Source organism: Paroedura picta, chromosome 7 (assembly GCF_049243985.1).
Source record: "Paroedura picta isolate Pp20150507F chromosome 7, Ppicta_v3.0, whole genome shotgun sequence".
Lineage (NCBI taxonomy): Eukaryota > Metazoa > Chordata > Lepidosauria > Squamata > Gekkonidae > Paroedura > Paroedura picta.
Window position 1 is genome coordinate 11341072 of NC_135375.1, and position 5335 is coordinate 11346406.

At 49.2% G+C, this 5335-nt stretch overlaps 1 long non-coding RNA gene across 1 annotated transcript in view; it reads right to left on the reverse strand.

Moving 5' to 3' along the window:
- LOC143842059 (uncharacterized) overlaps positions 1-5335 on the reverse strand; it is a 43398-nt gene that overhangs the window by 28455 nt on the left and 9608 nt on the right. The gene's annotated exons all lie outside the window — the stretch shown is intronic.

Genomic DNA, 5335 nt, shown 5'->3' on the forward strand with positions numbered 1-5335 from the left:
TGGTTTGCCAGTGCCTTCCCCAGTCATTACCCTTTACCCCCCAGCAAGCTGGGTCCTCATTTTACCGACCTCGGAAGGATGGAAGGCTGAGTCAACCTTGAGCCGGCTGCTGGGATTGAACTCCCAGCCTCATGGGCAGAGCTTTCAGACGGCTGCCTTACCACTCTGCGCCACAAGAGGCTCATCGAATATAGCTTTACATGTGTGCTAATACAGTTTTGACCCTGAAGAAGGCTCACAGGGTCAAAATGCATTGGCCCCTTGGGTTGTTCTACATTTCTTCCTCACAATGACCCTGCGAGGTAGGTTAGGTAGAGATCGCCCCATGAGCTTCCCCAGCAGAGCAGGGACTCAAACCCGGGCCTTTTGGATCCTCGCCTTTCAGAGGCTGGTGACGTGAACTTCCTCCCGTGATGGAGAGACCAAACTAAACCAGGAAGACGGAGGTCTTTCATTCCTTGGCCTCGTTATCAGCCTATTAAAACTCCTCCCTTTGGATTATGAGCCACTTATTTCACCGAGAAGGCAACGAAGCCGCAGCGACAGGGCCAAGGGGGCAGAAGAATTTACGGGCCGCTGACAAATCGGTTCACAACGGCACAGCACGTTCTGTTACATAATCGTCCGGAACATCATCGTGACACATGATCTGTGGCTATTCCCGGGGGGGTGGGGAGTGGCTTGGCTAGTAAATGTCTCCTGCTTGTATTATTTATTTATTGGATTGCGTTCTCTCACCTTTCTCTGCAATGGGAACCCAAAGAGGCTTAAACCTTTGCCTCCATTTTATCCTTCCCAGGAGGGATGGGGGAACTTCAGCCTCTCTTTCTCTCTCTCTCTCTCTGCCTGACCTACCTCACAGGGCTGTTGTCAGGACCCTTGGCTGATCTATCTCTGCCCCAGTCTAACCTTCCTCCTAGGTCGTTGTTGGAATATGCAAGGTCTGTAGGACACATGATTCAAATGCATGTGAATATCCTCCAGGGGGCATCAGAGGAGCTGCGCAATTAGCACAGTGAGATTAGGAACTTCCTGGCATGTATCAGAGAGTCTCCTCCCGTGTCCTTGTTGGCTCCCTTGGAGACTTCCTGCTCCTTTAAGCACACTTCCTCCCTGCTTGCCTCCAGAACAGACAGCATGAATGCAGAACAACAATTAGACAGTTATCTCTCTCTCCCCCCCCCCTTCTCAGCCATCATGTGGTTGTTCTACGATTAAATAGAATCCTAGGATCATAGAGTTGGAAGGAGCCATACAGGCCATCTAATCCACCCCCCTGCTCAATGGAAGACATCCATAGAAAAATAAAGTCGGAAGGGGCCATAAAGGCCACCTAGTCCCACCCCCTGCTCAATGAAGAATCAGCCTAAAGCATCCATGATAAGTATGTGTCTAGCTGCTGCTCAGAGTCTGCCAGGGAATCTTTGGCCAGTTGCTCTCCCTCGTTAACCCAAGAACTAGGGTTGCCAACTCTAGATTAGTAAATACCTGGAGATTTGGAATGTGGAACCTGGGGCAGGTGGTGTTTGGGGGAAGGGACCTCAGTGGAGCTCACCCTCCAAGGTGACTACTTCCACCAGGAGAGCTGATCTCTGCACCTTGGAGATAAATCCAGGAGATCTCCAGGCCCCACCTGGCAGTTGGCAACCCAATCCGCCATGGTGAACCTATGAAGTTTAGAGAACCATGTGTCCCACTAGCACCTCAGAGATCTGAATCCAAATCCTCAATCTGCCCTGAAGGTGCCGGAAGACCTGTTGGGTGGGTCTGAGGAAGGGTTCTCATGCCTTGAATAAATCTTTGTGGGTCGTAAAGGTGCTATTGGACTCTAATCTCAGACCACAGATAGCTGGAAACCCTGACCAACCAACTGAACTGGTATGTAAAGGTAAAAGTAAAGGTACCCCCTGTGCAAGCACTGAGTCATGTCTGACCTTTGGGGTGACGCCCCCTAGCATTTTCTTGGCAGACTCAATACGGGGTGGTTTGCCAGTGCCTTCCCCAGTCATTACCGTTTACCCCCCAGCAAGCTGGGTACTCATTTTACCGACCTCGGAAGGATGGAAGGCTGAGTCAACCTTGAGCCGGCTGCTGGGATCGAACTCCCAACCTCATGGGCAGAGCTTCAGACAGCATGACGGCTGCCTTACCACTCTGCGCCACAAGAGGCTCTTGAACTGGTATGTAATAGTTAGTAAAAGCTTTCTCTTAAGAGAACAGAAGAGAAGCCATGTTGGATCAGGCCAATGGCCCATCCAGTCCAAAACTCTGTGTCACCCAGTGGCCAAAACCCAGGTGCCGCCAGGAGGTCCACCAGAGGGGCCAGAACTCCAGAAGCTCTCCCACTGCTGCCCCACTCCCCAAACATCACTGACCCAGAGTCTGCCATCTATAACTTATGGCTAATACAGAGTTGCTGGTCTCCAGGTGGGACCTGGGGATTTCCCTAAATTCCAGCTTACTTCCAGTTTTTAGCGGAAACTTTATGGCACTTCCTACCACCAGTCCAGCTGCTAGTCACTTGGGAAACGGGCGGGGGAAGGGGGGGCTGCCAGTGGCAAAGCAGGGCATTTCAAAAGAAATAAGGCATTACATACAGATTGCTTTTTCAAAAGCAGCTCTGTAGCCCAGCAAATGCCTTACCTGCCCCTTTGGTACACCAGCTTGTTTCCTGCCAACATTCCTTGGCCTTCCCCGTACAGGACATTCCACTGACCGAAACACAGATACCCAACCAACCAGGAGGGGACAGGGCTCAGTGGCAGAGCACCCGCTTGGCCTGCAGAAGGTCCCAAGTTCAAACCACGGCATCTCCAATTAAAAAGGGCCAGGCGGTAGGTGGAGGGAAAGACTTCCACCTGGGACCTTGGAGAGCAGCTGTCAGTCTGAGTTGACAATACTGACTTCACCAGACCAAGGGTCTGATTTGGCAGGAGGCCACTCCGTGCATACTTTTGTCCAATCAGAATTGTCAAAAATGTTTTGTGATTTCTGAACTCTGGGGCTGAACTCTTGTTTCCTCTGCAATAAAACTGCCTTGGATTCTTTACACGCTGGTTGTAGCTTTCTCCAAGATTTCAGATGTATTTGCAGGAAGGTGGGATTGTGAACCCACCCTCCGCAAGTAGCCCGCCGCCACTGCCCCCTTGCAAGGCGGAACATTTCTACCCTGGCTGAGTCCATCAAGGTGCACAAATCTGGGGCGTGTCCCCCCATGGGGACACAGAAAGCAATGGAACATGCAGCTCTGCCACAATGTAGTGGCAGCAATCCAGAGTGGTACCACTAGTGCGGAATTGTCCTCAATGGCCTTCAATTTACAATCCAATATCCACTTGAAACCATCACTAAAGTGCATTGAGGGTGGATTGAAAGTGCATTATTCGGGCAGACTCACACTTCCCCACATGCTGAAGAATGCACTTTCAATGCAGTGAGTGTCCTGCATAGGTCAGGGGGTTGCACTAGATGACCCAGATGACCCCTTCCAACTCTATGAGTCTATGATTCAGTCTACTTTCAATGTACGTTTGCAACTGGATTTTACTGTGCAAAATGGCCCGATCCGCTTGAAACCACTGCTAAAGTGCATTGAGGATTGAAAGTGCATTGCTCAGGCAGACTCACCCTTTCACACATGCTGAAGAATGCACTTTACTCAGGCAGACACACCCTTTCACACATGCTGAAGAATGCACTTTACTCAGGCAGACTCACCCTTTCACACATGCTGAAGAATGCACTTTACTCAGGCAGACTCACCCTTTCACACATGCTGAAGAATGCACTTTACTCAGGCAGACTCACCCTTTCACACATGCTGAAGAATGCACTTTACTCAGGCAGACTCACCCTTTCACACATGCTGAAGAATGTACTTTACTCAAGCAGACTCACCCTTTCACACATGCTGAAGAATGCACTTTACTCAGGCAGACTCACCCTTTCACACATGCTGAAGAATGCACTTTACTCAGGCAGACTCACCCTTTCACACATGCTGAAGAATGCACTTTACTCAGGCAGACTCACCCTTTCACACATGCTGAAGAATGCACTTTACTCAGGCAGACTCACCCTTTCACACATGCTGAAGAATGTACTTTACTCAGGCAGACTCACCCTTTCACACATGCTGAAGAATGCACTTTACTCAGGCAGACTCACCCTTTCACACATGCTGAAGAATGCACTTTACTCAGGCAGACTCACCCTTTCACACATGCTGAAGAATGTACTTTACTCAGGCAGACTCACCCTTTCACACATGCTGAAGAATGCACTTTACTCAGGCAGACTCACCCTTTCACACATGCTGAAGAATGCACTTTACTCAGGCAGACTCACCCTTTCACACATGCTGAAGAATGCACTTTACTCAGGCAGACTCACCCTTTCACACATGCTGAAAAATTCACTTTACTCAGGCAGACTCACCCTTTCACACATGCTGAAGAATGCACTTTACTCAGGCAGACTCACCCTTTCACACATGCTGAAGAATGCACTTTACTCAGGCAGACTCACACTTTCACACATGCTGAAGAATGTACTTTACTCAAGCAGACTCACCCTTTCACACATGCTGAAGAATGCACTTTACTCAGGCAGACTCACCCTTTCACACATGCTGAAGAATGCACTTTACTCAGGCAGACTCACCCTTTCACACATGCTGAAGAATGCACTTTACTCAAGCAGACTCACCCTTTCACACATGCTGAAGAATGCACTTTACTCAGGCAGACTCACCCTTTCACACATGCTGAAGAATGCACTTTACTCAGGCAGACTCACCCTTTCACACATGCTGAAGAATGCACTTTACTCAGGCAGACTCACACTTTCACACATGCTGAAGAATGTACTTTACTCAAGCAGACTCACCCTTTCACACATGCTGAAGAATGCACTTTACTCAGGCAGACTCACACTTTCACACATGCTGAAGAATGCACTTTCAAACTGGATTTTATTGTGAGAAACGGATGCTGAAGTGGATGGAAACGGCACTTTTCAGCACATTTTGACCATCTACATTTATTCCTCTGACCCCTTTCAGCCAGAAGGACAATCTCACCCAAACGCAGCCCCCAGCTGATTTTAACAAGAGAGGTTTAAATGCCTGCTCAGTCCTACCATAAAGAGATTTCCATCTGCTTAAATGCTGGCAAACTGCATTCACTGTGTTTTCGTTTTTCAGAGCTGGAACTTCTTTCCCGGGGGGAGCACGAGTTGTGGAAGGGGGCTCGGAAGAGGGAGGGGGAACTGGGTGGGGGATTTGTTCAAGAAAACTGCAATGCAAAACATTCTCTTCTCAAATCTGCCTTGGAAC